Source organism: Panicum virgatum, chromosome 4K (genome assembly GCF_016808335.1).
Source record: "Panicum virgatum strain AP13 chromosome 4K, P.virgatum_v5, whole genome shotgun sequence".
Taxonomy (NCBI): Eukaryota; Viridiplantae; Streptophyta; class Magnoliopsida; order Poales; family Poaceae; genus Panicum; species Panicum virgatum.
Window position 1 is genome coordinate 16,523,041 of NC_053139.1, and position 16,742 is coordinate 16,539,782.

The following is a 16,742-nucleotide window of genomic DNA, read 5'->3' on the forward strand; positions in this document are numbered from 1 at the left end:
ATCTCATCTTCGTGGGCTTGGTCCTTTGGGCTCTCTTGGAGGATGGATGTGCATGAATGGGCTTCGAATCAATATGGGCTTTGGTCCTTCCTTTGGGCTTTGGCCTTCGTCTTTCTCCATGTTAGCGCTCGATCACGGGCCTCGTCATTTCATGCTCCAAAATAGGCCAAAAACCTGCAAAAACAAAGTTCCTCCAAAATATATGTGCAAGTGTGAAAATGACCAATAATTAGGCCAGGGTTAGGACGGTTAGTGAGTTTGATATTAAATTCATGCCATTATCAAGAATAAACAAGGGATAAAGTGGGTGAGCGCCAATAGTGACCAACTCAAAGGAGTTCGACACCTTCGACTGTATAATGCTTCAAATGGTGCCATTTGCAAGCTGGATTGATAACTGTTATTATACGAGAACTCTGCTAGTGCTAGGCACTTATCCCAGTTCTTGCCATATTGAATAGCACATGTCCTCAACATGTCTTCAAGGATTTGATTGATTCGTTCAGTTTGCCCATCTGTTTGTGGATGATAAGCTGAACTACGAATCAATTTAGTTCCAAGGGATTCTTGCAATTGCTCCCATAAACGTGCAATAAACTGAGCCCCACGATCAGAAATGATCGTCTTTGGAACTCCATGCAAACGGACAATCTGATCGAGATAAATCTCTACAAACCTCTTGGCAGAATAAGTTGTATGCACTGGAATAAAATGAGCGGTCTTGGTGAGTCTATCAACGATTATCCAAACAGAATCATGCTTCTGAGAAGTAGTGGGTAGGCCAACGATAAAATCCATACTGATGTCCTCCCATTTCCATGATGGAATGGGTAAAGGTTGGAGAGTACCAGCTACTTTCAAGTGACAAGCCTTAACTCTTTGACAGACATCACACTCAGAAACATATCTGGCGATCTCTCTTTTCATTCGAGTCCACCAAAAATTTTGTTTAAGATCTTGGTACATCTTGGTACTACCGGGATGAATCGAAAACTTCGATAGATGTGCTTCATCAAGGATTTGCTTTCTAAGCTGATGATCCTTGGGTACAAGTCGAGATTCAAACCATATAACTCCTCTATGATCCACATGGAAACACTTGTATTTTGCTTCTCCCTGGGATAGCTTTTCCTTGATGATCTTGATACCCTCATCATGTAATTGTGCCATGATAATGCTATCATGAAGTGTAGGCTCAATAGATATATGGTTCAAACTTCCTTGAGGTATCATTTCTAGATTTAATTTTATCATTTCCTGGCATAGAGTTTCATTGAATGGCTCTACAAACAGACAATGACATTGTGATTTGTGACTGAGTGCATCCGCAACCATATTAGCCTTTCCTGGATGATAGTGCACTTCTAGATCATAATCCTTTATCAACTCTAGCTAGCGTCTCTGCCTCATGTTGAGATCAGCTTGGGTGAAGATATACTTGAGACTCTTATGGTCAGTGTAAATATTACAATGAGTTCCCATAAGATGATGTCTCCAGAGCTTAAGGGCGTGTATAACAGCTGCTAACTCCAGATCATGTGTTGGATAATTCTTCTCATGATTCCGGAGAGCTCTTGATGCATAAGCAATAACTCGGTTGTCTTGCATAAGCACACAACCAAGTCCCGTACCAGAAGCATCACAATAGACGTCAAAAGGTTTGATACTGTCTGGTGTAGCCAGTACTGGAGCAGTAGTCAATCGTGCTTTGAGAGTTTGAAAAGCTTCTTCACATTTATCATTCCAAACAAACTTCACTCCCTTCTTTAATAACTCCATCATAGGTTTGGCTATTCTGGAGAAATCAGTAATGAATCGATGATAGTATCCAGCTAAACTTAGAAAACTGCGAATTTGATGAACTGAAGTAGAAGATTCCCAATCCATCACTTCTTGTACTTTAGTTGGAACAACTGATATACCATCACTGGAGATAGTATGGCCTAAAAATTTCACACTATCCAGCCAAAATTCACACTTGGAGAATTTGGCATAAATATGATGATCTCGTAATCGCTGAAGAACGATACGTAAATGCTGCTCGTGCTCTTCTTCATTCTTGGAGTAGATCAAAATATCATCGATGAATACCACATCAAATTTATCAAGCTCCGGCATGAAGACTGAATTCATCAGGTACATAAAATATGCTGGGGCATTGGTAAGACCAAAAGACATAACCAGATACTCATAGAGTCCATATCTGGTCGAGAAAGCTGTTTTTGGAATATCACAGGGCTTGATTTTTATTTGATGGTAGCCAGAACGAAGATCAATCTTAGAGAAAACCTTGGCTCCAGCTAACTGATCAAACAGGATATCAATGCGGGGCAGAGGATACTTATTTTTAATAGTGACCTCATTGAGTGGTCGATAATCAACACATAGCCTCAAACTGTTGTCCTTCTTCTTCACAAACAGGGCTGGACATCCCCAGGGTGAAGCACTTGGACGTATAAAACCTTTGTCAAGAAGGTCTTGAAGTTGGATTTTCAATTCTGCCAACTCATTTGGAGGCATTCGGTACGACCTCTTAGAAATAGGGGCGGTACCGGGTTGAAGCTCAATAACGAACTCTACATCTCTATCATGGGGCATTCCAGGTAAATCCTCTGGAAATACATCCATATACTCACACAATAGGAATATCTTCTATTTTAATTTCTTTTGTGGCATAGGCACAAGAGTTGAAGCACTCTCGTTGTGGCAGATAGAGTATGGTGGCTCCTTGATATGGTGAATCTATCTCGATAGCTCGGGAAGAGGTATCTAACAGTACTTTATGTCTAGTCATCCAATCCATGCCCAAAATAATATCCATGCCTTCTAAGTTCAGTAAGATCAAATCTGTCTTTATCACTTTGCTACCCAACTTAATTGGCACATATCTAATAATTTGATTGGAAGCTATCTTCCCACCAGGGGTTGCTATCATAAAAGATCCCTTAGTATGACAAAAGTCCAATCCTATTCTTGCTCCAAATTTGGTACTTATAAAACTATGAGTTGCACCAGAATCAAATAATATGACTGCGGGTTTATTGTGAATAGAGAAAGTACCCGTCATGACTGGTGCTCCTTCGGGAAGCTCTGCAAGAGTAGTGAAGTTAACTCGCCCCTGCCGAACTTGCACCATTTGCCTTTTGCCCTTGCCTTTGTTGTTGTTCTGATTGGAGTTCTGCCCTGGATCAGAACTCTTGGATTGCGGGCAATTTCTGGCGAAATGATCAGTACTGCCGCAGTTATAGCACCGATTGTTGTCATTCCCACGATTGAACTATGGGGCATTCGGCCTTTGGCCAGACTGCTGATGTTGTTGCTGCTGAGGCACTGGAGGTCTGAATCCTCCTTGCTGCTGAGGCGGCCTAAAAACAAGCCTGCCCATTGGGGCATTTCTCTATGGAGGTCTTGGTGGAGTATTCTGTACCAGACGATATCTCGGTGGCTGAGCACTCGAGGGTCCCGTTGGTGCCTTTCGCTTCTTCTCGGTGCGATGTGCTGTGATACAGTCCTCTTGAGTAATAGTCATATTAACCAGCTCATTATAAGTATTGGGCTGAACCAAGTTCAGACGTTCCTTGAGCTTGGTATTAAGGCCATGACAAAAACGGTCACGCTTCTTGGCATCAGTATCTGCATGATGGCCCGCATACTGGCACAGGTGATTGAAGACCTGTGCATATTGTAGAACAATGCGGGTTCCTTGATTCAGAGCCAAGAACTCATTCAACTTTCTTTCAATCAGTCCCTCGGGAATATGATGTGATCTGAAGACATTTCGGAATTCCTCCCAAGAGATGACATGTCCAGCAGGCTGCATCGCACAATAATGATCCCACCGTATACGTGCCAGACCACGAAGCTGTTGGGCGGCAAAGTGGGCCTTGTTTGCATCAGCACAAGGTACCGCTAGCAAAGCAAACTTAGAATTGATAGTACGAAGCCAAGCATCGGCGTCCAGTGGGTCATCAGCCTTGCTGAAAAGCGGAGGTTGGGTACCAAAGAATTCCTGGTAACCTGCGGGCTGTGCATCCCGTCCTCCATGCTGCTGGCGTGGCTGATTCTGCTGCCCTTGGACTAGCTGGCGAAGCAATTCTATTTGCATGGCCATTAACTCGGCCAGATTCGGTGGTGGTGGTGGTGGCTGCTGAGATCCACTGCCAGTCTCACGGCCGAAGCCTTCAGGAGATCCACGAGTATGACCAACTATCTGTAATTATGGAAGACATCCATTAGATATATTTTTCTTGCTCCCAAAATTAATGGTACGTGCAATGATCATACATTGGATATCAAAACAAAATCAGCAGAATTTAGCTAGATGCAGTGTAACACAATACGCATAACACATATTTGTTCAACCACATAATACAGAATTGGTCAACTGTTAGATAACTTCATGCTCCATCGTATTGATACTCAACGCCGAGAGCAAAAGGGTAAAGAAGATAATCTATCAATTCACTCTTCATCATTCTGTGCTACGCTGCTAATCAACAGAGATCATTAGTAGTGATTGGACTAAAATATAGTCTCACAGATTCAATAGGCTAAAATTTGATGAGCACACATGCCACAAAATTTGCAACATCTTTAGTATTCATCAAACGGCGTAGAAATGCACAAATGAAGAGATTTGGCAAGTAGGAAGATCATGATTTCCAAACTGGTAGTCGCTACTTATATTACATCCAAAGTAGCCTTTTTCTTACAATCTAGCATCACACACCCTTACCACATATATTACAACAAGTGGTACTCCTTCCTAGGTCTATTTTACAACATCTCCTTTCCTATGTACATATGCTACAACAAGGAAGATCATCGACTATCTAGGAAAATCCTAAGATGCCTAGAAGTCATCAAGGTTGCCAACGGAAGAAGCACTGCCGGAGGAAGAGTCGTCCGGCTGTGGGTTGGGCTCAGCAAGCGCGTGCTCTGAAGCAATATCTGAAACTCCCTTCATCTGCTCTGGATCCTCTTCTACTGCTGCAGGAGCGGCTGGAACAACTGGCTCCTCCTGGAGCATACCAATATGAGCCATAGCATCATCTAGATCTGCTTGGAGCTCATGCACCTGCCCCTGAAGAAAACCAATCACTGTGTTGCGCTGCTCTATCGCAGCACCATGCTCCATAACCTGATGCTCAAATTGTGCAATGACATGATCCCTTCCTGCAACAGCATCCTGAAGTACCTGGATCTGAGTATCTCTCAAACGAAGGCCTCGCTGGAAGGTCTGAGCCAAGTCTATCACCTGGTCCATATGTCGCTGCTGAAGAATCTGATAGTGGGACTGAGCATTCATATACCTGGTCACAGCCTGAATAGTCTCCTCCACTACATCTCCAACTAAGTGCCCGAAGTGTGTGGTCCTGAAAAGCCACTCTGCATTGCCAGCATTGACTGCTAGAAATAAACCAATAGGATACGCAGCTACCTCCTCGGGATGTTGCTCACAAAAAGTAGTGATAGCTTTGAGAGCTGCTGTCTCAAAAGCATCCACAAGTCGGTACCTAATCACCTCAATCTCAATAGGTGGCCACTCCAAAGTGGGGTGCTGAGGAATGGTCATGGTAACTCTGTTCTTCTGAACTCCATCCTCAGAAAACTGGCGTCCCTTGTACCGGAGTGGGTCTGGGTAGTGAAAAATACGGAGTGTATTCCACAAAATCCTCGGAAAGCCCTCCCAGTATAAGCAATCAGTATGAGCACATTCCTCCTCATCCCAAAAGATATGGTGACAGCCCGCCATCTGAATCAAAAAGGATTCAAATGTGAGTAATATGATTATCTCAAGACTTCTCAAATATAACTTTAAGAAGACTGCGGAAAAAATGTGATTCTAACTCCAAAGTTTACTAGGCTTAGGAAGTAAACAAACCACCATTGGTACTGGTTCATCATTTGAGATTCTATGGAACAAAAAGATCATCAAGACATCAAGATGGAACTATGGATAAAGACATGACTCAAACTCCCTCTCTCAAACCAATTTTTCATTCAACCCTTTGTTTAACCACACTAAACATATTCATGAAAACAACTCTAGAGATTCCTTAAGAAGACTCATGTAACAATTTCCAATTCTAGGAATCAAAGTAAACATCAACCAAATATGCATGCATGTCCTGTTCGTTCCTCACAAGATAAACAATTGCCAACTATGGTTGGGCTTACGTGGTTAGCACGGTGGCATAACATAGATACGACTCTCCCTATATAGCTAGTCGATAAATTCTAACCATTCTTAACTTATCGAATCGTGGTTAGTGCACCTGCAGAAGATTGACAAAACATATATATATCCATTGAATCTTTCATGCCAGCACTCATGAAAGCGTTCCCATACATTACCGCTCATTATAGAAGCGGCAGCCATACAATTTCCGCCGTATGGCCAACGTTAACACACGCTACTCAGTGGCGTATTCACAAGTTCCTTTACTCCCAATATAGTCGACCGAGGTCGGTATATTGGCAACAGCTCAAGTAGGCCACTGCTTGAGCGCAGCGTTCGGTTCGCATCACCGACGGGAAGGTCAGACTCCCTCAGCTGACTGAGTACACTTTACTTCCAATATAGTCAACTAATAGTTGGTATATTAGGAGCACCTCAAGTAAGCCACTGCTTGAGGGCAGCGTTCGGCTCGCATCACCGACGGGAAGGTCAGACTCCCTCAGCTGACTGAGGATCCTTACCTTCTTACCTTAACGTAGGTGCGTCATTACCAAAAATTAAGGGTTGCTTGTGAGTATGGTTTGACAAAATGTAAAGTGCTGGAAGTCAGATAACATAAACCATACATAAATAGCCACCTAGTAACTCCCGTAAATTCCCTAGGACTTTACGTTCTATGCACAACCTTTAACGAATCCAACGTAGTTTTTAGAAATACCTTGTTGGTCAAATTTTATACGGAAAACGATTTTTAAGGTTCCAACACCTCTGGTGTACGCTTGTAGCTCTGATACCAGCTGTGGCAGAACCACCTGAATTATCCCGGCTCAAGTGCGCAGGCCATCACCATAAAGGCAACACCGACTCAACGCACTTCAAACGGAACAATTCTTGGTCTGTCGGGTAACGTCCCGATACAACCACCGGTTCTCGGATCGAACAAGCATACCCCGCACGAAGGCGAGTACAGAGATATTACAACCACAAATTTTACAACACAGGCAAGTTCAGTAGTTATTACAAATCAGTTCAAACCATTATTACAAAACCCAACTTAGTAGAACAGTTATACAAACCACAACTGTAAGATCAGAGTTTGAAAAACAGCGGAAAAAGACAACGACGGCTACAACACGTCGCAAAGGTATACCAAGCTAGCCCAAGCAAGGTATCACTCGTCAGGGTCAATGCCGGCCGAAGACGTATCCCACTCTACAGACCAGCTAGGAGGCAAGGAGCAGGGCCAAGACAAACTAGCGACCTGGTCCTCAAAACTCATACCTGAAAAAGGGTTTCAACAGCAAGGCTGAGTATTCTAATACTCAGCAAGACTTAACCGTCAACGGGTATACGTAGCCCACCTAACTAGACTATGCCGGGTTCTGTGAGGTTCTGGTTTTCCTTTTTGCTGAAAAGCAATAAAGAGTAGGTCCTTACTTTCAAATTTTAGTTTCCAGGATTCTAGATGATTAATCATTCTATGTAAGCAACTACTATTCAACCATGGTAGATCTTTAAGCAAACATCAAGATTGATCATAATAATGTTGCTCTTATTACTCTGTGTGGCAAAGAGATCAAGCAGTCCCAAACTGTGGGAAGCAGATGATTCGAATCGAATTTGTTAACCTGGCCAGGCAGACCTAACACACACGTTTGGAACACCGTCGGGTCGTTCCCAAACAACCGTTTACCTTTCTTTCCGACCTGTGGATAGTGCCACTCTCCCCGACTACAGGGCACCAAGGTCCAACCTTGTCCCTCGTAGTCGCAGTGTTGCGCAACACAAAAATAAAACCTATCCCTAAGAGAGAGTGGAAGGTATATCCACTCACCGGTCCAATCGGCTACTAGGCTTACTGCGTACCATATTTACGGCATGTGGCTAGTACGTTCAAAAACTTAACCAGCACTACCACACACCGTGATCTTAGCAAGTTCATCAACACAGATGGGGTCTCATACAAGGTCATGATATCGAACACGACCCCGTCCGTCATCCTTATATTGATAACAGAAAGTAAACAAGCAATTCCTATAGAGCTCGCGAGTGATAGGCAATCACTCGACTTTTACCGGTCCTATAAGCTTAGCAATTATTCGAACTTAGGTCTAGTGTTCAGTACATAGGTTCCTAGGATCATGCATCTAGGGTTTCAATTCAAATCCTAAGAACTGTAAATGCACAAGTAAGTAATAACAATAAATGGTAATACTTTGAAATATAGGTTATGTCTGGGGCTTACCTTCTCGGTAGTCACTAACTATTTCAGCCCTGGGCTCTTCCGAACTTTGGTCCGGGGCTTCAGTTAGTACAGTAGTGTTCACTTGAGCTTCGAAATCACCGCCGTCAGACTCCGGGATCAGCTCGTACGTTCCGTCCGATAAAGCAGTCGTATCTATATGTAATGCAAGAGATGACATTATAAACAACTTTACTTCATGATAAAGTTGTAGTCTAACAATTAACAAACATCTTATCACATGGGCAATCTTTTATAGAGTAGTAACTTAACAAATCTAACTACACAAGGCATCATGATCAACGGCACAAAAGAAGCTTACTAACTTCATAAACAAGTGGTGGTTGTTTCCTATGGCAAATAAAACATAGTTTGCTAACAAATAAACAACTCAGTACACAAGCAGCAACAATTTCAGCAAAAATTACTCTAAACACAAGGTACATAGAGAAATCTTCCCTATCAAAAACATGTCAATTCATGCAGTCATTTAATCAGAACAATTCATTTACTCAGACAACACCTAGAACAAGATTGAATTATATAGGTTAGAACAAAGTATAAAAGAAGCTAGAAATTTAACAGCAGGTCGACACAGAGCTAACTTAGCTACTGTAAAATTTTCAGAATTTATTCTGCATAGGATTAATTCTGAGAAGAAAAAACAAAACAGACATCAATCTAACAATATTAATTTTTAGTTCCTGTTCTAGTCATGAACTGGTGCTCAAATTTCACAGTAATGAACATATGATTAAAATAAGACCCCACAAAAATTATTAGGATTTTTTAAACAATAAAACTATTTATCATGATTAAAGCTCACTTAACAAGAATTAAATCAAAGAAATAGCTAAACAGAAGGAATGACCACGAATTTTTTATAGAAATACTAGAGTTACATGAACAAAGCACCATAAAAATTTCAGAGCATAACAAGGCTTCAAACAATAGTTAAGAAAAAGATAATACAAATAACAAAGAGGTCCTTGCTGCTACTATTCATATGAGTCTTGGGCTATTCAAATAACCCCCTGGGGTTTCTTGAATTCTAACCGAGGGTTCCTCGGCCGTGGTCAGAGAGGGGGGTGGGTTTGACCGGCCAAATCCGGCGACGGCGATCGCCGGCGGCAAGGGTGAAGGGGTGTGGGAGGTACAACAGTCTAAGGCGCATCTCTGGGTGGCTTGGGAGGTCGAGGGGAGGACCGGAGCTAGGGCGTCGATGGCGAGCGGTGGCTGTTGGAGCTCGGGAAGCGGCGGCGGGGTGGCTCCGGTGGGGATTGGGCGAGGAGGAGGGGTGGGGGAGCTGTGCCAGGACACGGCGGAGCTGCTGGTGAGGTCAATTGAGGGCAGGGAAGGGCGGAGGAGGGGGTTCGATGGTGAGGTCGAGCTTGCCGGGGTTCGAGCGGAGCGGCGGCGGTGTTCTGGAGCGTGGAAGCGAGGAAAAGGCGAAAGAGCTCTCGGATTAGCTTTCTGGGGTACTTGTAGTGTTCATGCGCGCGAGAGGAGAGAGCGGCGGGCTCTACCCCGTGCTGTCCACGGTGGCGGCGAGGTGGCAGCCGGCGGGTGAGTCTGGGCGCGTGGCACGGCAGGGGAGGCTCCAGCAAGAGGCAAAAAGCGGTGGAGGAGGTCGGGCGCGACGCGTGGAAGCCAGCGCAAGCAGGAGGTGGCCGGGCTGGCCCTCCACGGCGACGGGCGGCGCTGCACAGTGGCGGCGGTCAGAGGAACAGAGGAAGCAGAGAGGCAGGCTGGAGGTGGAAGAAAAAGGACTAGTTTGCAATTTCCGAAAAATCCAGGGACCCAACTGTAAACTAGCAATAACTTTTAATCTAGGGCTCAAATGAAAAAGTGCCCAACATGAAAGTTGTTCAACTTTTCAATATCTACAACTTTGATGTTGTGCAAACATTGATTTGATCAAAGGATAAAGAGCAATTTTTGAAAACATAGAAGGGATTTTGAATTCAAAGGACTTTTGTCTTTTTCAAGGTAAATTCACTTTAAAGTTAGGCTGAAATGAAAGATTTCCTGCCAAGCAATGATTACACTACAATTTGCAAATACACCTTCCACAAAAGCTATAATCACACATCCTATTCAAATAAAACTATAGAGAGGACCTTGCATAAAATCATAATTAACCATATAACCTTTATATTTACAAAAAGATCCTTTTTCAAGCAAATCAAGCACATGATGCATAAAATAGATACACAACAATTGTGCAGACACCTAGGGTGTCACAAGAGGAGAGCCTTCTTGGAGAGAATGGAATGAAGTGTGTGTGCGTGTGAGAGAGAGAGAGAGAGGGGGGTGAGAGGGGGCCCTATTTATACTAGTGGAGGTCGGTTCCCGCCAAATGCATGTATGGAAGGTAATCAGGAGACTTGGGGCCGACTCCTCCTCGAAATGCACCTGGACGGGAGGCCGGCCAGGTTCGGCCGACCCAGGATGTCGGCCGGCCGCACCTGGCCGCCTCTCGGCCTTATCCTTCTCTGGTAGGCTGACATGTGGGCCCTGATATCTTTCCTTGTATGCATTATGCGTGGCGCGCCCGTTTGATCTGCCAGATGGGCCCTCCTTGTAAGTGGGTGACACCGGACGCGATATTCTGCGTAGTTGTATGGCGTCTGCTGCGTGTTTTCGTCTTATTCCGCTCCTGCTCATCTGAAATGTACAAAACTCGAAAACAACTGTGGAGCAAGGTTAGTGATACAAATATGCGAGTAAGGCATGCAGTTTTCCTTTATTATTGAGTATAGTTGACGGGTGAAAATGGCACTTAAGCACTGTTAACAACTCCCCCAATCTAGCCCTTTGCTCGTCCCGAGCAAAGTTTTAGACTTAGGTTGTTGATCAGGAGTTGCTACAAAGTCGCATTCCTGACTTATGCCCAAGGCACAACCGAGTGTTCTTACCTTTATTCTGAATAAGTTGGCCTTGTTCGCACCTTTTACCTTACTCCTGTGGGGCTTATTGCATCATCCTTATCTTTGACGGTTGAGGGTCAGAACGGCTTGTAGAGTACTACTTACCACTCATTTGTTCAACCGTCAATCCGGAGGTTTTATAAAGTTTTTTTTGAAAAGAAATTTGTAAGTTCCTCGGGTGATCTCTCGGATCGCTCAATGTGTTTCATTCCTCACCAAGGACTTTTTATGCGCCTTTCTTTTTCCATCCTACTTCTAATGGCTTCTTTTTGGTGGATCTGTAGGTATGGATGATATAATGGCAAACTTGCTTCTCATATTTTGCTAAGTCAAAGACCGGATCCAAAGGAGAAACAAGTCATAAGCCTCTGATCAAGATGTGCAAGTGTGTGGATATTTTTGGTGGATGATGGATGGGAACTCATTTATATGAATTCTCTTTCTCTTGTAATGTTTTTGGTATGGGCTATATTTTCCTTTTTTCTCTCTCTTTTTTTTTGACACACCTTGTGGGTGTGTGGCATACCTTCTTTGGGTATGCATCTTTTCTCTCTCTTTTTTTTGACATGCCTTGTGGGCATGTGGCATACCTTCTTTGGGTATGCATCTTTTATTTCTTTTTGTATAGCCCATACATTATGATGATAACTTTGGAGAGAGATAAACATGGCACATCTTGGAGTTTTATTTGTGGATGGATAGGGGATGTACTTGCTATCTTCCTGGTGTAGAAGTATAGCATGTGAGTGGACGTGTACGTGATCTTGATCATGGGCGTATGAAGTGATTCTCACAAAGGGTCACAACAATTTGACAAAACTCAATGAGAAGACAAGTTGCATATGTAGAAAAGGCTTTTCAAACTTGTAACTCATATGGCTCTGGATAGGAATTGCATATCACCGAGAAACTTTATTTTATTTTTGTATTTTTGAAAAGAAATACTCCGGGCGAAAAGAAAATCAAGGAGTCATCCGGGCCTTTCTTGAGCGTATGGCCTTGAACCAAGTACGCCTCATCGATCATAACACGGGGCTCCTCAATGAAGGGAACGGGGTTCCCATCTAAGATTCCCATGTTTGATGTGATGCGGGTAACCAAAGAAGTGCATTCAATAGGACCCGTCATCCGAAAATTTGTGAGCCATTGCTTAACCATTGCTTGTGCGGGGGAGATTCGGATTTTGTTGACCATGGCGTATAATATCATCAACTCATCGTTCCGCACTGGTCGTGGATCATCTCTTGGAAAGAGAGTGACAGCCACCAACTTGTGCATCAAACGAAGAGTCGGATTTTGAATGTCATTGCACCGAGGTGCAAACTTGCCATGAACAACTTGACCCGAAATCAAACCCCAAAACTCATGTCGATCAAAACCGCGGCAAGCTTTTGCAAGGGAAACTGGAAAGCGCACGCTAAAACCAAGGAGGTGACTGAAATTTCTCCAATTAAAATAGTGTTCAACTCCAAAAAGTCGGAAAGAAACACCATCGTCCACCTCCCGAAGAGTGCAAAGAAAATGGATGGTGAGGAGACGAGAACCATTCTCCTTAACGGGCACAAAACCATCCCATCCAACCGCATGCCAAACACGAGCGAAGTCAACGTCCATACCTATTTTTCGAGAAGGTCTGGATTGAAGGCTCTGGTATGACCAAAGCTTCGATTCTTGATCATGGCGTAGGCTTGATGCTCGCGGTCGTCTTGCAAGTCGAGGTACGGTGCATCATCTTCATCTATTTCCATGTCCTCGGCTTGCGGTTCTTCAGCTTGCTCCTCTATTTGTTCCTCTTGTTCGTCTTGCTCATAGTCCATCGTGGTCGGCGTTGCTGCAGGTTCAGAGGAATGATGAGAGCTCGACTCGCCTCATGAACGGGACGAGCCTAACCTTGTCATTCTCTTGAGAGCTCCGGAGATCTTACGTCCTGCACCTCTCATGCTTACAACAAGAACGAACAAGAACGAATGAGAACAACTCGATTCGGGTTACGTTAGTGAAATGAAAATGAAACTCTTACCCGAAAGTTGTTCTTCCAAAAGCGTAGACAATCTTGCAGCAAAGAAATGAGAGAGAGAGTGTGTTCTTGCAATCAAACTTGAGCCAAAATCCAAAGGAAACCCGAGCAAGAATGTGTGAGAAGGAGTGTGAGTGAGGGAAGTGAGCATGAGAGCTTCACACCCCCCTCTCGGTCTCTATTTAAAGGGAAGATGGCGCGTGAACCATGGAAGAGGCCGGCCACAAAGGCTATGGAGCCGTTGGAGAAGGTGGGGCCCAGGAGCCGTTGGCCCTAGGTCGGCCGACCTGTGGGGTCGGCCGGCCCCAGGGTGGGACCCTTGGTGCCCCCCCTTCGGCCTGGTGCTTCCTCAACGGTTAAGTTCTTTGAAAATATGGTGCACGGCCAAAAGTTTGCTCGAAAAGATGTCCACATTATTTTTTCCAAAGGATTTTAAAACTCAGAAAATATTTTTGGTCTTTTTTGTAAAAAGGGAAAAATGCTAGAAAAATTCCAGCATGCAGAAAACAATTTTGAAAATTTTCAAACATGCAGTGGAGAAAAACAAATAAGGTGCAAAGAAAATGTTGAAAAGCGGAGAAAGCAAATATGAGATAAATACCAATTTATCTTTGGCAAGGGCGCGTCGTTTAAAGTCCGACGTGCACGACTTTTCCCTATCGTTATTACCATTCGTCGGCTCGTCCTGGAGAACTGGACGAGGCCGAACTCTCGACCTTCCGCCACAGCTTCTTTTCCTTCTTCTTTCTTTTAGGTGCGGAGGGTCATTGTTCTGGCTGGGGTTCTGATGCACCCTAGAGTGCTTGCCCTTTACTGTCTTGTTGGATCATGAAGCGCTGCTCTTCCTTCTTCTTGAACCTGAAAATCATATCCTCCCTTCCGACACGGAAATGGATTTCTCCCTTTCCGACATCGATCCTTGCCTTGGCATACCTTAGAAAAGGTTGCCCAAGTACGAGGTCGACTCCGAGGTCGCCCTCCATATCCATTACCACAAAGTCGGCAAGGATGAAGGAGTCTTGTACTCGTACGAAAATGTGTTCGGCTATCCCTTCGGGATACCGAATGGTTGAATCTGCAAGCTGTATGAGCATGGTTGTTTGGGAAAGAGCAGGATATTCAAGTGCTTCATATATTACCTTGGGCATTATATTCACACTTGCCCCCAGATCCCATAGGCATCGCTCGAAGTGTTTGATGTAGATCGAGCAGCTGATCATGGGGACCCCTGGATCCTCTTGCACCGCTGCCACCATGCCATCCCAAACGTCGTTCCTTGGGGGATAGTACCTACCTACATGGTTATTGCGTGGTGGCCTCCGGGACGAGTTATCCCATCCGGTAGACACCATGCTGACATTTTCAATGGGAGACTCGGGTTGCCACGGGATTTACCCGCTCTCAACAGCAGGTAACGAAGCAGCAATTTGTGCAAGCTGGGTTTCGATCATTTTGTTGAAACTTAACTTGTTTTTAAGAGTTGAAGACAAAGTTTCAAGCTTGACATTTAAACTTTCCAGGGATTTGTCAATGACCAAAAGCTTTTTATTTATATTTTCGTTGATTTTAACTTGGCCAAGAACAAGTTCTCTCAAGGGAGGTTGGTTTGAATTGAAATTTGAATTGAAAGAAGAGTTGTAATTATTACCTCCCTGAAAAGGTGGACGTGGCTGGTTCCACTCCTGGCCTCCTTGTTTTTGACGGTACCCGTTGTTGTTGTTGTTGTTGAGGTAGGCGCAGTCTTCACGGGTTTCGGGGCAGTTGTTCTCCGAGTGTCCATCATTACCACAGACTTCGCACGTGAAGTGCGAACCCATGGCGTAAACAGGAGCATGGATTAGTTGTTTGCTCCCTTCCTCCATCTTCTTGATTAGGAGGTCCAGCTTCCCGGCAATCATATCCATCTCTTTGACGGTATGCATGCCTTTTGTTCGGGGTTGGAGTCGTTCATCACTCCACCCATGATTGGAGACCATCTTCTCGACCAATGCTTTGGATTTGGCTATGGTTAGGTCGAGGAAGGCTCCTCCAGCAGCGGCATCAATGTTGGCTCGAGATGTCGTTGTGAGCCCGTTGTAGAAGCTTTGCAGGACGAGCCACTCGTCCAAGCCATGATGAGGACAGGCCAAGATGTATGGTTAGGTCGAGGAAGGCTCCTCCAGCAGCGGCATTAATGTTGGCTCGAGATGTCGTTGTGAGCCCGTTGTAGAAGCTTTGCAGGACGAGCCACTCGTCCAAGCCATGATGAGGATAGGCCAAGATGTATTCCTGCAGCCTCTCCCAAGCTTCTGGGATGGATTCCATCCCTGTCTGCTGGAAACTTGAAATTCTCCCGCGCAGGGCATTTGTTTTGCCCAGCGGGAAGAATTTTGTGAGGAACGCCTTGGAGCATTTGGCCCAGGTGTCGATATCCTTTTCTTTGTAAACCACAGTTTCGCCTTCCCTAGCAGGGAGAAGGGGAAACAGACGAAGCTTGATAACATCGGCGGCAACACCCCGTATGACAACGGTGTCGCAGAGCTCTAGAAAATTCTGCAAATGTGCATTTGCGTCCTCATTTGGCTTGCCACATAATGGGCTAGCCTGCACCATGTTGATGAGGCTTGATTTGAGCTCGAAGTTCATGTCCCCGACATTGATGTTGGGGCCAGTGGCCACATTGTCGGTGGAGGGGACGGAGAACTCGCGGAGAGTCTTTTTAGCCATAGCCTCAAGAACGAGTGGTGCTTCTGAAATGGGTTCCTGTGCCAGGAGGATAGCGAGAGGAGGAACGACGTGAGGTCATGCCCTTCTCACGAGCCTCTCTGGATTGTCTGTGTAGTTTTCCGACAGGGAGAAACCGGTCATACACTATCCCTGTCTTCTTTCAAATCAAAAATAAAAGATTGTCTGTGTAGTTTTCCGACAGGGAGAAACAGGCAGTCCTTAGACTAGAAATGAGGGCGCCGAACCCATCCTAGCAACTGCACATAAGGGGTGCCACTCTAGTGGTATAATCAATACGATTACAGATGGATCCGCAAGCGCACAGATATACCGTTGTAGCATTTCACCCGGAGAGTAAGGGTATTGTCATTTATTTGTGTCCCAAAGGATGGCAGTGGCAAAGATATTGTACTCAACATTAACCATGACATTGTGCATCAAGAAATAGGCAAAACTCTAACAGGGGTAAGTACAAATAAATAATAAGCAAGGGTAATGCGACACAGCACACATCCACACTCCAAGAGGAACGAATAAAGGAGAGAAACTATAAAACAAAGGACTACTCTATCCTACGTCAAGTCAGCTGGAGCTTAGGCTAGGTTAGGTGTCCTAGTGCTTCTATCCAAAGCTGGGGTCATGTTAGATCATGGTTAGGACTGCAGG

The 16,742-nt window shown here is 44.6% G+C and overlaps 1 non-coding gene across 1 annotated transcript; it reads left to right on the forward strand.

Annotated features, from left to right (window-relative positions):
• The first annotated feature begins 15,606 nt into the window (after positions 1-15,606).
• On the forward strand, positions 15,607-15,715 carry LOC120705385. Its single transcript, XR_005687965.1, has one exon. It is a non-coding gene; the product is annotated as a small nucleolar RNA R71 (small nucleolar RNA).
• The last annotated feature ends 1,027 nt before the right edge of the window (positions 15,716-16,742 follow it).